The sequence below is a fragment of the Periplaneta americana genome, chromosome 16, assembly GCF_040183065.1.
Source record: "Periplaneta americana isolate PAMFEO1 chromosome 16, P.americana_PAMFEO1_priV1, whole genome shotgun sequence".
Taxonomy (NCBI): Eukaryota; Metazoa; Arthropoda; class Insecta; order Blattodea; family Blattidae; genus Periplaneta; species Periplaneta americana.
In genome coordinates this window covers 85,543,573-85,565,161 of record NC_091132.1, presented here as the reverse complement: position 1 = coordinate 85,565,161, position 21,589 = coordinate 85,543,573, and positions in this window count along the sequence as shown.

Genomic DNA, 21,589 nt, shown 5'->3' with positions numbered 1-21,589 from the left:
TAAACATTTCTGAGTGATTCTTTTTTCTACTTATTCCTGAATGTCATATGAACAAAATTATGTAAGTGGCAGTAAAGGGCTTTCCACTGCTGGAAGAAGCGGTTGGGTTTTTCCCATAGTACCAAGAGGAATCTGAAGCAATTCGATGGTCTTCTAGCATGTTCAAAACGAGCAAATAGTTTCTCATACATAAGTTTTTTATGTTCTGTGGGATGTGTCGTTATATTTTTCAACTGTTTCTTCCATAAATATAGTTGTCGCTCTGATTTAACGTGACAGAAGTTCCTGCGAACGTATGATATTAAATGGCACTTTTTACCACATTCATTCAGCCAGAATTTCACAGCTTTCCTCTTGTAGTCCATGCTGACAACTACATTTACATTTTTTTTTTTACAGGGTTGTGACATAGCTTGAACTGGACGATTTGCAGGGCGACTGACTGTTGGTATCACTGGCTTCTGGGGATTCACTGTCTGACTCGAATATCGAACTCGAGCGTGCAACATTACCTGTGGCAGGAGCAAGGGTCTTGTGATTGGTATCTATCATTTGAATCACAATCCCTTCCTTCACGTACATCGAGAGTTGTTTCCTCATACCAGTCCATTCCTGTACAACTATTTTCAGTCAGTTCAATAATGAACTGGGCCATTTCCTTTCTTTCGCGTTTAGGTTTCCTGAAGACGATACAATATTCTTACAGAAATAACTCGTTGCAAACTCAAGTACATTAATTGAATTTACGTCTTGCTCTGTGGAACTCATTGCAACAGTTCTCTTTTCTTAAACAACCCTCAACTTCGTACTGGATACATTAACCCTGTAGCCATCCACTTGTATTACTGACCTTGATTCACATGCTTCTGTTCGCTGCTGGTTGCCACCGCTCCACTGGCTTGCTCACAGGAAGGGCTGTCCATTCCAACCTATAGCAACTAGTATCCACTTCCCTATTGCTTATATAGATAATTCCCGGGTTTATTTCAGGGGCAGCTAATATTTTGCACATGGTCTTCTCGTAGCACATCAGTTATGTCACCAAAGTTTCGAGGCAATTTTCGGCATGCAGGGTGTGATACTTCCCTTGTAAGTTTAACGCACTTGTAACCCTTTGGTTCTCAACCCCTCAATTGTTATGTGTTCCATCCATGACAGATTTTATGGAGATACAGTCAACTTCTGTTATAGTGAACCTCTGCGGCCCAGCATATTTCATTCATTACATTCGAGGTTCACTAAAACCAAAGTGTCTGTTTTCATACTACAGACATTGCTATACAAACAGTATTAATGCCCGTTTGGGACAGACCACGTTCAATATCAGTACTAATGTTTTCTTTATCTTCCAACTTACACACTTTACACTTCGACATCCTGATGTTTACAGTTCGAAACTTGAATCTACTCTGGCCATGTAGGTAGTAGGCATTGACCGATTTCTCACCTCTTCCCACTAGAGGTATGCTACTGTGTACTCGGGCTTGGAATTTCCCCGGGTTCACTTTACAAAGATGCGGGAGGAAGGGTTGAGGACCATTGTACTGTAATCCTTCTTGTATTTATCCTTTGGTCATCACTCTACTTCCTTTTACAAAAGAAAACACTTTATCGTTTTATTTTTCTAATAACCTCTTTTAAAGGGGTCAGAACTAATCCTTCCTTTATCCCTCACTATGTACACTATTTTCTTTAACATGTTTCAAACTGTCCAGGAAGCTGAACGAATCCTTGTCTTTCAATGTACTTAAGGAGTAGAAGGTTTGAGATTTTGTTCTGAACATATTCTGGGAAGTTTATAGGAGAAAATTACCATTTTGGCCATTTTAAAATTATATTTTCTTGGGAAAGTTTTAATTTTAGGTTCACTATAACCGAAGCGAGGGTTCACTATAAACAGAAATATTAATGTACTTTTTAATGTATGCGGGTCGGGACCAACGACTTAGGTTCACTATAGCCGAATATTCACTATAACCGAGCTCACTATATCCAGAGCCGACTGTATCTCTTTCCATACATGGGCGAACTGTCATCAGCTGTCAGGATGCAGATCTTATTCAAAGAAGATAAAAGGAAGTATGAAAGTCATAACCAGGCTTCGAGACTTTGGACCCGATACAATAAGTTTACTGTGCATGTACTATAGATTGTTGACTTGCTGCAGGTAGGTAGAGATGTGTTGAGGTAACAACGTTGCTATTTAGAGTAGAGTATGGTAGTATGAGGAAACACACATATGTATATTCTGAAAGTAAATGTACATTACACAATGACAATTTCAAAAGATTGTGAAAAGCATTTATTCTCCTGTCTTTTATAAGCATTTGTGTTAATGTTGGAAATAAGCATATAGCAATTTTAATTTTTTCATTTATCCTATTGGTCGTCTTTAGGAAGTGCAGTTACAGTACCGAATTGCAATATACCTACTACAAGATACACTCTTAGTGTCTCAAATGTAAATCATTCTCGGTTATCTGCCAAAGTTTGTACTGTGAAAAGCTGCACTCTACATCGCATGACATGATAGGAGCAAAACGAAAAAACCTAACATCATTGCAGTCTCTAAGACACAGTCCTTTATTCTCAGGTGACTCTATGCCCACTAATTTACTGTTTATGTTACACAATATTCCATATCCGTTATTTTTACATAAAATTGATTTCCACTTCTGTTTTACATGTTCAGTAACCAGTGTACTTGATGTCTCATTAATTCTCTGCATCATTTTCTAAATTAATTTCAGGGCTTCCGGCATCTCTTGCTCTGAATTTTCTAACTGTGTAATAGTTTCAGACACAGTTTGTATGAAAACCAAATTATTCGTCAGAACCTTCAAATCCAGAGCGTTTTCCTTTGCGTATTTGTTTTCATTCATTCTACAGTACCACACCCACTATACGCTTTACCACTATACTCAGCACGCCGTTATGCGGATTTCCCACTGAACTGCTCTATTGGGTCCTAAGTCTCGAAGCCTGGTCATAACGAAAGAGCAAGAGGGAACAAAAGACAGCAGAAAAAATTAGAAGAAAAGTAAAAGAATTGAACAGTGCATTAAAAAGAAACAGATGTAAAAGAGCTGAAAAGAAAAGGTAGTAGTAGTAGTGGTAGTGGTAGTAAAGAAGGGCGCGTCAGCTACTATGGCTATTTGCGCCCTTGAAAAAAAAAAAAAAAAAAAAGGAAATACCGGTGGAAGGTGAAGGATAATATTGAAAACAAACAAAAACAAGTCCGTTGTTTTAGATTAGGACCATATAGGACTTCTGAGGCACTTGTAAAGTAGAGTTAAGATGTTCTTTCTCACATTCTGAGGAAAAAATTTGCTGTTGTGAAGAAGATTATATATATATATATATATATATATATAATACTGGCAGTAGAGAGATCCAAGGAAGTATATTTGCTCATTATAATATGATATAGTTACTAAGGTTCAGGAAATTTAAAGTTTAAGTTTTTTAAAGTTATGTTTTATTTAACGACGCTCGCAACTGCCGAGGTTATATCAGCGTCGCCGGTGTGCTGGAATTTCGTCCCGGAGGAGTTCTTATACATGACAGTAAATCTACTGACATGAGCCTGTCGCATTTAAGCACACTTAAATACTTGGCCTGGGATCGAACCCACAACTTCGGGCATAGAAGGCCAGCGCTATACCAAGTGCGCCAATCAGGCCGACTCAGGAGATTTATGCTCAAGATCATATCAGTTGGCAAGCCCCTGATATGATTTTAACAGAGCGAAATATACTAGAGTCGAAAGACTCATCAATATAAGGATTTCAAAAGCCTTTCGCACAACATCTACCGAAGCACTGAGTATGCTGTCAGGAATAACTCCCATTACCATAAAAATAGAGGAGTCGTTTAAATTATACAACATAATGAAAGGAAGAGAAAAACCAAACATATACCATAGACCGAGAAGTGGAAATCAGAAACTGGCCTCACCCAGCAGACGCTGTCAAGATCAACGAGGGATCAGAAGATAAGAACTACACACTTCAGATATTCACGGATGGGAGTAAGAGTGAGTATGGAGTTGGAACAGGTATCGCCATTTTCGTTGGAAATGAACTCACAAGCCAATTAAAATTCAAGCTACATTATAGATGTTCCAACAATCAAGCCGAGCAGGTAGCAATCATTAAAGCACTGGAAGCAATAGAAACAATTGACATCAGGGACAACAGACCACGCACAGCAGCAATTCTCACAGACAGCAGAATAACAATAAACTCCTTAAAGAACAATCACAACCACAAATATCTTATAGAAGAAATCAGGAAGAAAGTCTTAATTTTGGAGAAGATAAACTGGACGATAGAATTCTTCTGGATCAAGGCCCACGTCTGAACATACGGTAATGAACTTGCTGATCGACTAGCGAAGGCAGCGGCACAAAACAAGGACGCAGCAGTATGCTTTGACAAAATTCCAAAAAGTATCATTCAAACTGAAATAGAAGAAGAAGGAAAACTAAAATGGCAAAAAGAATGGGATGACACCACAAAGGCAGCGATGACAAAATCCTACTTTCCTAATGTAAAAGATAGGCTTAAGATGGAATTAAATATTACTGCCATCTTCACGTCAATGGTGAAAGGACACGGTATGAATAGAGCCTACCTCCATCGATTCAAGTTATTGGAGAGTGCAACATGTCCGTGTAATAGTGGAAGTCAGACTATAGATTACTTGCTATTTGATTGCACAATATTAAGGAAACAAAGGGAAATTCTAAGAAACAGCATTTCGAAGACAGCAAGTTGGCCACCTACCAAATATCGCTTATTAAATTACATCTTCAACCATTCATCACTTCCATCAATTCAGTAGATTTTGAACAATTGTAGGAATCTATTTATTGTTAGGTTACACATATTTATCATTCAACTTTTTTATAAAATGTAAATATGATATATCTCGCCTTAACTATTTGGCTTTAACAATTCATAATTGTAATATATTCATATCATGTATATACAGAGTGGAAGGTAAGGTAGCACATTAATTGTAGGATGCGATTCAATGAAATATAATGAACAAAAAAGTATAATACCATTTTGCTCGTTTTTGCGAGGTTTTTCAAGAAATAATACTTTTTATGCCGACATTTCTTTCGCGAATTTTACGAATAATGTTTAAAATACGGTTTAATTTCTTGTATAACAACGAAGAGAACGTTTGTTATGTTCACGTTGCAGCAGTATTTTAGTTAGAAAATTCACAGATTTCGAATTAATCGATTGAAGAAACATTGGAAACACTGATTGTCGGGTCAAGTACACAATCTGGCATCGCTGTCCGGATGGCAGACAGTTCGCTTAGTACGCGCAACTTATCAGCTGTTGTGATGTTTACATTGGATTTGTGTGCAGTTGGACGTACAGTGATACAGTTTAGTATATTTCAAAACTACGAGATGCCAGAGTTCACAAATCGTGAGTATTTAGACATGATCCAGGCCGCGGAAGAAATTTGGAACAGTGAAGAACTACTGGCCAGAGTTCGTCATAATTGGACTAGAAGATGTGAAAGCTGCATGCACGCTGATGGTGGACATTTTGAATAGTACCTGTAAATGTGAGTGGAATGTGGTTTACAGAGTTTATTTTTCTTTATTTCATTATTAACGCCCAGAATTAGGGATTCGTAAAACAACAAACCGTAATGTTAATTACATTTTGTTCACAAAGTTACATCAGTTTTATTTTTTCATTAATTGTAACTGAAACTTCAATCCTAAGTGTTTTCACTAATTTGGACATAATTTCTTGATTTTCACGTTTTTTTCTTGTTATTGCTGTACGTATTTCTTGCTTACATTAAAATTATTACGCCATGCTTAGTATTGAATTGTTAGTGTATTGCATTGTTAAGTTGATAATTCTGCGTTCATTGTTGAACTGCGCCCGGACACGAGCTATTTTGTTCATTCGGGTTATTAATTCACATTTTCTGACATTAAATTAAACAAACTAAACAAATAACAGTTACGTCCCTATCCGGAGTTTATGTAGGTCATTTTTGTGCGAAGATTTATCCCCAGATTAGCTTGCGAAGTATTGCAGCGAAGCTCAGTACATGAGCCGTTCAGAGCAGAAGTGGTGTAAGTCAAAAATGGGTAATGAGGGTTGAAGTAAACATTCTGTAAAATACAGCGCAAAGTAGCAATTAATATTCAATTTATTTAAACTATTAATAGTCATGGATAGCACGAAGGACATATTAATTGCTACTTTGCGCTGTATTTTACAGAATTTTTACTTTAAACCTCATTACCCAATTTTGACTTGTCCACATCTGTGGAGTAACGGTCAGCGCGTCTGGCCGCGAAACCAGGTGGCCCGGGTTCGAATCCCGGTCGGGGCAAGTTGCAAGTTACCTGGTTGAGGTTTTTTCCAGGGTTTTCCCTCAACCCAATACGAGCAAATGCTGGGTAACTTTCGGTGCTGGACCCCGGACTCATTTCACCGGCATTCAGACGCTAAATAACCTGAGATGTTGATACAGCGTCTTAAAATAACGCAATAAAAAATTTGACTTACACCACATCTGCTCCGAATGGCTCATTTGTTTGCTGCCGTCCTCCTCACACCTGCTGCAAGATACACGGTGAAAGGTAGTTGAACTTAACCCATCCCCTTCAAGTCGCTGACCGCATGGCGTGTGGGGTACTCCTTATGCGGCGTTGAGACATCTTGCAATTGTCGTCAGCGCTTTCGAAACACTTGTAATTATCTCTATAAGCCCTATATATATATATATTATTTGACAAAACTTACTCTAAATAATATGGCTCTTCTCAATTAATGTACTATCTTACCTTCCACCCTGTATACCTTTCTTTTTTTTTAGGTTAATAATAATTGTAATAATTCTGTATCTTGCTTAGTTATGATCAATGCAAATAAGCAAAGTAGACCAAATTGGGCGTATTCAACAATACAAATCCAAATGTATATTTATCGTAGGAAACATGTATTATTCTGTAATGGAGCATGTTGTTCAATAAATAAATTAAAAAAAGCCCCTGATACCAAAGATGTCTGTGAACATTTTAAAATTAGCAAGAGGATAGTTTACTAAAGAACCGTCACATGATAGTTACTGTTAAAGAAGCGTGCAATATGTTGAAAATAGAACATCATTAGCCGCATTGTGTATACAAGCTTTTAGATTTTTCCTTCTATTTTTTATACCTGTAATAAACAATTACACATTTTCGGGGCTCGAACCCACGAAATAATACCGTTACTTGATTAAAACTGCAGACTTAACTCAGCGTTTTTTCCACTTTCGAACTCTGGAGGCTGCGTCGTCAAAGATTCCGTAGATGAAACAGTGAACGTTTGCATCATAACTGCCGCCATTTGGTATGTTCAGCTAGTGTGAAATGTAAGTGCTAAAACGGTATAAGTACTTGACACTGTTAAACCCTAGTCACACGGGGATAGTTTACAGGAGTCAAGTGCTTGAACTTGATGCTACTTGATCACACGGAGACATTAACCCTGCTGTTCTGTTCGGGTCTATATGACCCGAAGTGAATATTGTTTTCTTAAAATTTTCTTGAAATAATGAGATATGCTTATAGGACTCAATGACTTTGTCTAATAATGCAATATGCATTTGTGATTTAAAAATAATTTAAATTTTTCGAATAGGTTTGTCATAATCTGTAATTGTTACTTATGTAACGTTCGGGTCAATATGACCCAACATAAGATTTTATTATTTTCTAATGTGGTATTAACATTTTTCAAGAATTTGTATCATGCTTTTATTATAATGAGTAGAAATTGAATTATTACCAACAATCAGATACACTAATTTACAACAATGGACTGGTTTCCTGTTGTTTTTCTGAATGAATTCCTTCTAAACTCTTACATTTTATCTGGATAAATATTTCAATGTTGTTTCTCAGTTTGAGGTCAGGCACCATGACGGAAAGACCACTGAGTAATGCTCAGTTAGTATCAATTGTGAATTTCTCCGACAGTGAAGAGTTGTTTCAGAATTTTAAAATAATGTAAGTTATGAATCTGAAAGTGAAAATGATGACGATTTTGACAGTCAACAACCAGTCAATATTGTTCAGTCAATTCTTTCAAGAATAAAGCTATAGAATGGAAGTTGAATCCACCTCCACAACAGGGTCATCTTTCTGCCTCGAACCTCATCAGGATTACACCAGGATTTACAAGGTGTGCCACCATAATATGCCATATGCCAAACATAGAAGGACGGCGAGTTTATGGCCAGCAATGGGCAAATATTGACTGTATTGTTTTCCAGGCTTATGTAGGACTCTTGCTTCTTGCTGGTGTTACTCGATCTCATGGGGAGTCAACAAAAAGTTTGTGGGATCAGAAAACAGACAGAAACATTTTGTGGGCAACTATGTCACTTGAAACCTTTTGAAAGATATCACGTGTCTTTCGATTTGATAAGAAATCTACTAGAGAATAACGAAGACGCACTGATAAACTTGCTGCTATTCGTTGCATTTGGGAGAAATGTCTGGAGGTCCTTCCTAAATTCTTCAATCCTGGCGAAAATATAACTGTCAAACAGTTAGTAGGATTTTGAAGTCACTGTCCATTCAAGGTGTATATTCCCAGCAAACCATCGAAATACGGAATAAAAATATGGGCGCTTTGTGACAGCAAAACTTCATATGCATTGGTAGCACAAGTTTATACAGGGAAACAATATGGACCATCAGAAAAAAGTCAGGGTATGAGGGTAGTGTGTGATCTTTCCAGTAACCTAAGAGGTCAAAATGTAACTTGTGACAAATTTTTCACTTCTTACAATTTGGAACAATACTTAAAAAAAATGACAATGTTGGGGACTATACGGAAAAGTAAGCCAGAACTTCCACAGCAAATGAACAACAAGGAAATACACAGTTCTTCATTCTGTTTCACAAATGATACTACTGTGGTTAATTGTGTCCCAAAGAAAAACAAAAATGTTGTGCTAATGAGTACATTGCATCATGTCAATGAAGTCAGCAACAGGAATGATAAGAAGCCTCAAATGATTTTAGATTATAATGCATCCAAAGAGGCTGTAGACACACTTGACCAAGTAACATATACATATACTTGCAAAAGAAAAACAAACAGATGGCCAGTGATATTTTTCTACAACATTCTTGATGTATCTGCTTACAATGCATATGTCTTGTAGACTTCGATAGACCCAAATTGGAATGAAAATAAATTGACTAGAAGGAGAATATTCTTAGAGGAACTTGAAAAATTACTGACAAAGGAACATATTTCATCAAGAAAGCACTTTTCAAGAACAGAGGAAGCAATCAGAATTGTCAAGAACATTCAAAAACCTAAAATTGTGACTACAGTACCGGTATCAGAGTCTACAAGAGGAAAAACTGTAAAACATGAACGCTGTAAGTTCTGTCCATCAAGCAATGACAAAAAACGAACATGTTGTATGGAAACTACAGCAAACATATTGTAAAGGTCATATCACATATTTGTGTCACATAATTGTAAGCAATGAGAAAGAATTGTGATTATGTACATCATGAGCGTTACACAAAACATAAGACAGAAGTTAATCATTATAACATAGCACAAGCGTTTAGTTCAATCTATAATTATTTCAAGGCCTATTGTTGTATTATAAGTTAAACATTTCATTCAAACAAGTATGTTTCTTCAATTTGTTGTTATTAATTTTTAATAAGAATGTAGAAAAAACAAATGAATAATATAGGAAAATAAAATATTACAAACGAATAATATTAAAAAAATGCAAAATAACGTAAGATTATAATAAAATAAAGAAATAAATAACAGTAATATTAATAACAATAATGATAAACTATGTTATTGTAGTCATGCAAATGTTCACAAACATGATTTTGTAATTTTATATGCAATTATGAGGTCGGGTCATATTGACCCGAACAGCACATTCGTATAGTAAAATGTAACAGAACAGCAGGGTTAAACTTGAAACCATGCTTGAAAAAAAGCGCGCGCTGAATGTTGTATTCGTAGTGGTGTTTGAATTCTTGTATTCTGTTATAGTTAATAAAAATCAATAGTGAACTGACATTTTTAGTTTGGTGAAACTGAAGATGCCACCAGCACATATTCAAGCATGTGTGCAGCTAATTGGCGCCTTGTTATTGTATGAATTACAAAATATTCTTGAGAAAAAGGAAAAGAGAACATGGGTTAAGAAATGGATTCGTGGAAGAATTATGCACGGTGCATCTAATAGGCCTACCTTGTTGAAAGAATTAGCTGAAGAATGTCCTGCAGAATACAGGAAGCATCTCAGAATGAATCCTGTTTTAAGGGTTTTTAACTTTTTTCGAACCACTTGTACGTCTATATTTTCGAAACCTTGTTCCATGAGTTCACTGACTAGTTTCTGGAATAATAATTCCCGCTTGTTTATATTGAGGTATTCTTTGTCACGTATATTTCATAGAAGTTCATACTTCTCATACACTTCCAAAAACTTTATGATATCGTTGGAATTCCACTTAGGGGCGCTCATTATTAATAATAATTATCAATTTACTTCGACAATAGGCCTAAAACTACAAACTTTCTACTTGCCAAGTTGCTATAAATTCGCATTCACACGCGGGAAGTGGTGGAGTCAAGTTGGTCACGTGACGGGAAAGTGGACACAAAAGTTGACGGGTCTTCAACTCAAATTCTACTTGACCGCCAAGTCACAACTTGACTGTCTCGACCATATCACACGGGGAAAGTCGAAGGAAAGTCGACTTACTCCAAAGCACTTGACTCCTGTAAACTATCCCCGTGTGAATTAGCCTTTAGTCACTACCTTTATCTATGGGATGGTAGCTCCTTTACTTATGTGTGTGTTGCGCATGCGCAGTGTCACATCATTCGACTTAGAAAAAATTTTGGGGGGACACTAGGCTTACCAGCTTTTTCACCGTCTGTTCAGCGAATATACGCTGTTCCTAACAACCAGCAAAACAATCACTATAACCTACTACATATCCGAAGGCCGTGAAATCTATCTTTCTCCTTACGAATGTATTATTATTTCGCCATTGGGAGAGAACGAATCAACAGATTTATTCTCTTTAAAATATAAATTCATTAGGAATTCTTGAGTGACTGTCTAAAAAATCTTGTATGAAACACGTGCGATAGTAGCGTCTTAAGCATTCGCCGTATTGTCCACTTCCCCTTCGGGTCGGTGGACAATCTTCACTTCTCGTGCTTAAAATGCTATCATTTCGAAACTTGTCCGGGTCAGCTTACTTCATACCCTAAGGGTGAAACCTAACCATTCCCCCCCCCCCCCCATTACTACATATGTTAGTGGATTGTGGCGATTTTCTAGTTTGCAGGTTGAATTTTCTTTTGCCAACTTCGTTTCGAATTTCGATACTGACAAATATTACAAATGGTAGTGATTTTGTAACTGGTATGTTGGCAGCTGAGACAAATATCGACAATATTTGTCGGTACTGGAGTTCCATGAAATTGAAATTGTACTAGATTTCTGAGCCTGTTACTGGAAGCTAGTGAAATTTGAAGAAATTTAGTTAGTACAAATAATTTCATGTGGTCAAACAAAATACATTTTTAGGTTAGGTTTCGTGAGTCAGTTGTTTAGACAAACCAATGAATTTCGTAATGACAGACAAAATACTTAACATATTGATTCCTTGCGTAAGAAAACATGTTATAAATTATTGAATTATTTAGAATAACCTTCCAACATAAAGTACGGTAGGTAAATAAGTCATTTAGTACGAAGGATCGTGTGATATCTGGTAACAGTTGGGAACACTGACAAAACGGGAATATTAGCTGTTTGGGAACTGTTCTTATGTGACCCTCACTATAGCTATAATATGTATGACTTTTGATACCATTATCTTTCAAACACATTTACAATCACACATTTTGCTGACATTTCTACATTACACTCTTCGGATGCAACAAATAATTTTGTATAATGTTTATGTTACATTTACGGTTCAAGAATAACTATTTTAATACTTCAATTAGGCCTAATAATAAATCAGTTTAACTACCGGATATTTTGCAACGCTGTTACAAGATGCGTGTTTCACCCTAAGCCTGAGCACCACTGGGACAGCGTGTAAAGGTGCGTTTACCAACGAGTTACAAAGTCTAAAGGCCCATTCACAATGAAAATTAAACATAACCGTAACATAAACACAGAAGTTTGCGTCCAGGCTACCAAATGGGATCATTCACAATGATTCACATAAATACTGACATAAACATTACCGTAAGACGTTAACATGAAAGTTTGCAAACTCCAAACTTTTATGCTTATGCTTACGTGATTTGCAAACAGAACACAATCGTGGAGCGCTGAAGAATACGACAGAATATGAGGAAATGGCGTTGTTGTTATGTTTCCATGGTTACCAAGTATGTTTGCTGTTATGTTTACGTTCCCATCGTGAATGATGGTATGACTTCTTGATTTTACGGTAATGTTTACATTCTTAAGTTAACGCTTACGTTATGTTTAATTTTCATTGTGAATGAGCCTTAACTCGTTGGCGTTTACACTACGTGTAACATACTCGCGCAACTGTTTCACGAGACAAGACTCGCATATTGTAGACGTGGCCCTCACTCCGAAACAGCCTCGCGGTGAGCCACCTTGTAGTCGGTTTTTGGACACACGTCAAAGAGCCTCACTACCAGTGGCGGCTCGTGAAATTGTGGATTGGGAGAGCTGCAGTAGAGATTGGTACATACAAATTTCACTTCTTGATACCATTACTAATAAGTATAGGACAAAAATAAATGCACTACATATCTAAAAACCAAAACTTTCTGACTTAGTTGGGAGATGTCTGTGGCATCATTTGTTAATCGCTGGGAACAAAAAAAAAAAAAAAAAAAAAAAAAAAAAAAAAAAAAAAAAAAAAAAAAAAAAACTATCGATTTCAGTCTGAATTTCTGATCGGCAGACACTCAACTTGCAATCTACCAGTTCATTCTAAATTGTTTTAGAATTACCTTTAAACAGTGGCATGTTCCAAATGATTTTTGAGAGGCTCGTTTAGATTACTCACGAACTGTAGCAGTCCACGAAATACACCAGAGTCCTTCGAATCGTTTTTCATCATGTCCACTAAGGGGAAGTTCATATTGGCCACAAAATTTGATACAATCAATATTTTTTTAAAATAATTTCACGATTTTTTCTCACTTTTTGATTATGTCTGAGAATGTTTGTTCTGTTCGTTTCACTTAATTGCACAGCAATATTAGTTTTGCCTAACATAGCCAATGAAACAACATTTTTCAGGTGAGATTGCGAAGATTCGTGCTTTTTAATTTTTAGGGGCAAATGTCCTAAATCTGTCACACCAATCCTAGTCTATGCTGTATCACCACCGAAGAGGAGGCAACCACAAATGCTGAGCGTAAATTTCATTGTTATACTTCCTTACATATATGCACTATTTCGGCTGGATGAAGTTTGAGTAAGATTTAAGTTGGGTAACGAACGAACCTTTAATTTCACTTCATTACATCAATTTTCTCCGCAAGGGAAAGTTGAGAAAAATAAAATTAATATTCTGTAATTCACACATACTCATGCTTGCACATTTGCACTGCTTAAGTTACGGTACTAAAACGTTACACCAAAGCAACACTCAGATATACTGATAGTCAACAATTTTCTGAAACTGGAAAAGAAGTCCCTTTCGTATTTTACGTGCTATATCAAAAGGATTCTACTCGTGCAATATTTTTGAGTTAAGGCAAATATTAGGTTCTGCTGGAGGCTGGATATACATGTAATAATAAGGCAAAAGAGAATATTAATTTCGTTATATTAACTCGATAAGATTCTACAACAATAAGTATGTGAAGAGAAAATAAAAAATTTTGTCATTAAGTTTCAAGGGAATAGAGAATCTATTTGACGTAGCATTACAATAGCGGCCACTGCAGCGAGATATGGGTTTTAAACAGCGGCAGTTTTCCTCTGCTTCCCTTCACCTCTCTACCCCCTGACCAAGCAAGACATACTCTCTATGATCTGTCCCATCCTGCAGATCCCAGGACGACTTTGAATGCAGAGTCAATTCCAATACAATCGACGCGCAAAAAGATTATGCATGAGATAGCAGTACATATTCCCGGCCAGATGAAATATAAAGCAATTTACCAATAAAGCTGTAATAATTCTTCTACAAATTAAAATAAATACTATTTTTATTTTCCTGACAAAGCAGGGAGTGCTGCAGCTCCGCAGCCCCTGCTTACTGCCGTTTTGTGTAGTGTGAACGCTGATACTTGTGCGTGCGAGAAAATGAATCAGGAGGAAAGCATCCGCGTCATCGAATTGTACAACAATCATTCTTTTTTTTCTGGGATCCCAAAGACAAAGCCCATCGCAATCGGCCAAAAAGGGAGAAAATGAGCGCAGTCCTTCAGCAGCCCTCTCTACTCTGAAATCAGAAATGAAAACTCTGATGGGGTCTTTTTTTTTTTTTTGAAATCAATCATGTCGGCGAACGCGGATGCAGTACTCAGAAGTAGGCCTACAACTACAGGACACGACAAAATAGGTGTTGTTTCACCCAAACTGACGTCTCATCTTCTTTCGTGCCTGCTTCGCTCAATGTAAACCTGTAAACGCTAAGGACGAATCATTCTCGCGAAACAGTTGCGCGAGCGTGTTGCACGTAGTGCAGACCCACCTTAAGGGCAGTCTTCTAGTGACTGTCATCAGTGCTGCAGGGAAGAGTGCTTGCGTTTGTTGGCAAGTGCTACTGAATTCACTGCGGTGTTGCAATTTTTTCTAGAAACAAAATTGTATTGTATTGTATTGTATTTACTTATTCCCTGTACAATCTATTACAGATTATAGGTTCGTCATTAGATACAAACACAAAATACAAACGCAAAATACAAACACACACACAAAATAAGATTTCTAGTATGAATTTAATTTTAACACTCTTAAGTTTTCCAAAGAATGGTAAAACTACCAAAAGACACAATAAATAACAAGATATATAATACATTTTCAGTTTACAAGACATTAAATAAATAGATTAACATAGATTAGGTAAAAACAAGATAGGCCTACACAATGAGATTACATTAAACATGTTTATTATCTGAGGTGATTTATTTGGAGAGCGATTGAATCTTTAAGAACCAAGAGACTTCATCTTAGTTACTCTGTACATTTATTATTAATATTGTTTGGAGAAAAATTATGTGCAACAGTAATGAAGGTAGGTATTTTACTTTATAGTTTTAATGTAAGAAATCAGTGATTTTGAACGGCATGGACTGGAGCAAAATAGTTTTTACCCTGGTTTTGTTATACAATAAGATACCGGTATGAGAAGTACTGTTAAGACTTTTGGTAATAGTATGACAATTTATATGCAAGTTGTTGGCAGTTCTTGTGTTATGGTTAAGAATTTCAAAGTTTCTTTTAAAATAGTTAAGATTGTTATGAATAAAGCAAACAGTTTCTAGGATATAGATACAGGGGCGTGGTAAAATATTTAATTATTGAAAAATTTCTTTACTTGGAGTGCATATAGGGACTTGTTTTATTATTTTTATTATTTTCTTTTGAAGTTTAAATATTTTTATAGCTTCAGAGGACATGCCCCAAAGCATTACACCATATGAAAGAATGGAATGTACTTGGGCGTAGTAGACTAGTTTTAAAGTTGGAAGAGATATGCTTTTCGTAACAATTCTGAAAACATAACATAATTTGCACAGTTTTCCAAAGAGAAAACTTACGTGCTGAGTCCAGGATAAATTGGAATCAATCCATACACCCAAGAATTTTGTGCACTCAACTTCTTTTACATTCTGATTGTCAATATATATTTGCACGTTTTTATGCGTTTTATTTTGATTAAAATAAATAAAAACTGTATTGTCGATGTTTACATTAAGTCTGTTATGTATCAGTCACTCTTTTAATTGATTATTTACTTCATTTATATTATTCTGTAGGATATTCTCATTTCTACTTCTGAAAACCATATTTGTATCCTCTGCAAAGAGCACTGTTTTTGAGTGGGATATATTTATTGGCAAATCATTAATATATAGCAGAAATAATATTGGACCCAGTACTGAGCCTTGGAGAACACCGGTTTTGATAAAAGCTGGATTTGAGTTAACTGAATCTATTTGGACAATCTGTTTTCGATTACTTAAATACAATATGAACCAATCATTTGCTAAACGTCTTATTCCATAATTATTGAGTTTTCTTATTAGGATAGCATGATTCACAGTGTCGAATGCTTTTGGAAGATCAAGAAATTGCCCTAGTATTTGTTCTCTATTATCTTTTGTTTGTGATATACTGTTAATGAAGGAGAATAAGACATTATTAATGGATTTCATTTTTCGAAAATCAAACTATGAGTTACAAAAGACACTATGATTTTCGAGAAAAGGCAACATTCTATTACATATTACTTTTTCTGATATTTTTGCGAAGGATGATAGTATGGATATTGGTCTGTACTCATCTGCTTTTGATTTATCACCCTTCTTATGTATTGGAATAATTTTAACTACTTTAAATACACTTGAGAAGATACCTTCAGTTATGGAACAGTTACATATGTAAATTGGTTTAATTACAGTTGGCGTGCAAGGTTTCATTAATGCATCTGGTATTTCATCAAGGCCACAAGACATTTTATATTTTAGACTTTTAATTATCTTTTCAATTTCATGTTCTGTAACAGGATGGAGGAAAATAGAATTAACTACCTCCATTCATTATAAATGTCAGTATGTGGCAGGTTTTTCTTTGCTGAAGTTTTTAGATTTTCAGCGGCATTCACAAAATAGATATCAAAAATATTTCCTACTTCATGTGGAGCATCAATCTTGTTGTTATTATGAACTATTTTGATTTTGTCATTGGTTTTATGCGGCTCATCCATCTCACTTCTGACTACAGTCCATAGGGATTTCATTTGATTTTTGGACTTTAGGATTATATTGTTATTATGTTTGTTTTTCGCTTCACACATTTCTTTTTTTAGGATTATAGTTAGTTTTGAAGGTTTCATCTGTTGTTGTTTTAAATATTCTATGCAAAGTTTTCTTCCTTTGATACGATATCAATATATCTTTAGTTATCCAATTACTTTTACCCATTTTATTAATAGTTGATTTGTTAATATCAAAGGCAGATATCTGACCTCAGATCGAAATTTAGATAGCTGTGGATTTTTATACAATTTTTCACGCTCTTTCTAGTTATAGTGAAACCATATGCAAACTCTAACACTACATTTATAAAATAAATTGTGTTAAATATTACAAAGAACACTGTGAAACAAAAATTGCCTCTAGATCAAAACTATGGTGACGACAGATGTCCGTCTTTGATATTAAACCACTCCATTATTTTCAATGAAAAGCCCGGTCAAAAATACTTGTAACAATTTTTATAAATATGTCTGCCTCTTTCTCAATGTTACTTTCGTTTAATACTTCATTTAAATTTTCCTTAGATAATAAGAAGTTAAATTGTTCAATATTTTCAGCATTATAAAATCTTTTCCATGTGTAAATGTTTTCATTTAGATTATTGTTCTTTTTGTTTTGCTATAGTTACTTATAAAAGGACTGCATTATGGTCACATAATTCCAGTGGCGTAGCATGAAATTTTGAGCAGGGGAAGCTAACTCAAGTTGTCTTTCACGCAATATGAGAAAACGTATTACAAAAATACAGTCTTAAAATAAATAGTAGTCAATGTCAAGTCAGCAGTCGAGATTGGTTGGAACATCGCAAGTAACACCAATAAGGCATGACCTCAAATGATACGTAGTAAAATATGATTTCACGGTTTACATATATCTCTTAACAAATAGACACGTATACGTATAACATTAGCTCACTCCCTGTCATACTTAGAAAAATCACAATATTAGTATCATTACGTAAGTACGCGTCTGTCTTTTGGTTGTGTCCTTCATTGGCAGCAAGGGAGTCGGTCATTTGTTTTTTAAATCACACTTTTGTTCGTAAGTCAGTCTTGATAATACAATTGTCCTAAAAAAATTCAAGTAAACTAGTGTCAGGAACTGTTATTTCGCTCATTATTTATTATATCAGCCACAATGCACACTAACACTTCAACTGAACACAACTGACGAAAAGGGATAACTCGGAAACTACTTATTTTAAATGTTAAAGCTAGCTTCTTGCGAGCCTTGCGACTAGGGTAGTTTAGTTAGAAAGGAAAGGAAAATCTGCGGGATGGATTACAACAGAAGAAACCAGTCTGCTTGGAAGCTGGTGTGTGCAGGCTTCATGTTTACTGCTGCATCACAAATCATCCCGAGCTGCCGCATCACAATATTCAACGCGTAAATATAAATTCTATTAAAATTAATAAATAATTTTCTGCATAAACTACAGGTATATTATGAAATTATTATTAACCGGGGAAGCTAAGCTTTTTAGCTTACATTGACGCAACGCCACTGGATAATTATAGATCTATGTTCTCTGTGTTAAATAGATTTCTTACTAAATAAAAAGAAACAAATAGCGAAGGAAGAGATGCAGCTCTTTGCTTGTTTCATTCTCTTGAACAGAAACAACCCAGAACTCACCACGTGGAGGTGGCTGCATGTCGAGTTCCGCCCTGCCCATCCCAACCTCCCTACCATATGGGCAAATGCATTCAAATAAATAAATAAATAAATAAATAAATAAATAAATAAATAAATAAATAAATAAATAAATAAATGTGTAAATGAGTAAATAAAAAAATGGGAAAATGAATAAATAAATAAATAAGTGGATAAATGAATAAATAAATAAATAAATAAATAAATAAATGGGTAAATGAGTAAATAAATAAATAAATAAATAAATAAATAAATAAATAAATAAATAAATAAATGGTTAAATAAGTAAATAAATAAATAAATGGGTAAATCAGTAAATAAATAAATAAATGGGAGAGTAAATAAATAAATAAATAAATAAATAAATAAATAAATAAATAAATAAATAAATAAATAAATAAATGAGTAAATGAGTAAATAAATAAATGGATAAATAAGTAAATAAATAAATAAATGGGTAAATGAGTAAATAAATAAATAAATGGTTAAATGAGTAAATAAATAAATAAATAAATAAATAAACAAATAAATAAATAAATGGGTAAATGAGTAAATAAATAAATGGGTAAAAGAGTAAATAAATAAATAAATAAATGGGTAAATGAGTAAATAAATAAATAAATGGGTAAATGAGTAAGATAAATAAATAAATAAAAATAAATAAATAAATAAATGGGTAAATGAGTAAATAAATGCGCAAGTGAGTAAATAAATAAATAAATGGGTAAATGAGTAAATAAATAAATAAATGGTAAATGAGTAAATAAATAAATAAATAAATCAATAAATAAATAAATAAATGGGTAAATGAGTAAATAAATGAGTAAATGAGTAAATAAATAAATAAATGGGTAAGTGAATAAATAAATGGGTAAATGAGTAAATAAATGGGTAAATGAGTAAATAAAAAATAAGTGGGTAAGTAGGTAAATAAATAAATGGGTAAGTGAGTAAATAAATAAATAAATAAATTAAAGGGTAAATTAGTAAATAAATCAATGGGTAAATGAGTAAATAATAAATACATAACTAAATAAATAAATAAAAGAGTAAATGAGTAAATAAATAAATGGGCAAAAGAGTAAATAAATAAATAAATGGATAAATGAGTAAATAAATAAATGGGTAAATGAGTAAAAAAATAAATAAATAGAAATAAATAAATAAATGGGTAAATGAGTAAATAAATAAATTAATTGGTAAATGAGTAAATAAATAAATAAATGGGTAAATGAGTAAATAAATAAATGGGTAAATGAGCAAATAAATAAATGGGTAAATGAGTAAATAAATAAATAAATGGGTAAGTGAGTAAATAAATAAATTAATTAAAGGGTAAATTAGTAAATAAATCAATGGGTAAATGAGTAAATAAATAAATGGATGAATGAGTAAATAAATAAATGGGTAAATGTGTAAATAACTAAATAAATGGGTAAATGTGTAAATAAATAAATAAATACATACATAAATAAATAAGTAAATGAGTAAATAAATAAATAAATAAATGGGTAAATGAGCAAATAAATAAATAAACTGGTAAATGAGTAAATAAATAAATAAATGGGTAAATGAGTAAATAAATAAATGGGTAAATAAGTAAATAAATAAATAATTGTGTAAATGAGTAAATAAATAAATAAATAAATAAATAAATAAATAAATGGGTAAAAGAGTAAATAAATAAATGGGTAAATGAGCAGATAAATAAATAAAGAAATGGGTAAATGAGTAAATAAATAAATAAATAAATGTGTAAATGAGTAAATAAATGAATAAATAAATGGGTAAATGAGTAAATAAATAAATGGGTAAATGAGTAAATAAATAAATAAATGTGTAAATGAGTAAATAAATAAATAAATGGATGAATTAAGTAAATCAATAAATGGGTAAGTGAGTAAATAAATAAATGAATAAATAAATGGGTAAATGAATAAATAAATAAATTGGTAAATAAGTAAATAAATAATTAAATAAATAAATAAACGGGTAAATGAGTAAATAAATAAATAAATAAATGGGTAAATGAGTAAGTGAGTGAAATAAAAAAATGGGTAATTAAGTAAATAAATAAATGAGTAAATAAATAAATAAATAAATAAATAGGTACATGAGTAAATAAATAAATGGGTAAATGAGTAAATAAACAAATAAATAAATAAGTAAATAAGTAAATAAATAAATAAATGTGTAAATGAGTAAATAAATGAATGGGAAAATGAATAAATAAATAAGTAAGTGGATAAATGAATACGTAAATAGGTAAATGAGTATATAAATAAATAAATGGGTAAATCAGTAAATAAATAAATAAATGGGTAAATGAGTAAATAAATAAATGGTTAAATGAGTAAATAAATAAATAAATGGGTAAATGAGTAAATAAATAAATAAATGGGTAAAATAGTAAATAAATAAATAAAGGGGTAAATGACTAAATAAATAAATAATTGGGTAAATGAGTAAATAAATAAATAAATAAATGGGTAAATGAGTAAATAAATGGGTAAATGAGTAAATAAATAAATAAATGGGTAAATGAGTAAATAAATAAATAAATGGTTAAATGAGTAAATAAATAAATAAATGAGTAAATAAATAAATGGGTAAATAAGTAAATAATTAAATAAATGGGTAAATGAGTAAATAAATAAATAAATGGGTAAATGAGTAAATAAATGGTTAAATGAGTAAATAAATAAATAAATGGGTAAATGAGTAAATAAATAAATAAATGGGTAAGATAGTAAATAAATAAATAAAGGGGTAAATGACTAAATAAGTAAATAATTGGGTAAATGAGTAAATAAATAAATAAATAAATAAATAAATAAATAAATAAATGGGTAAATGAGTAAATAAATAAATCAATGGGTAAATGAGTAAATAAATAA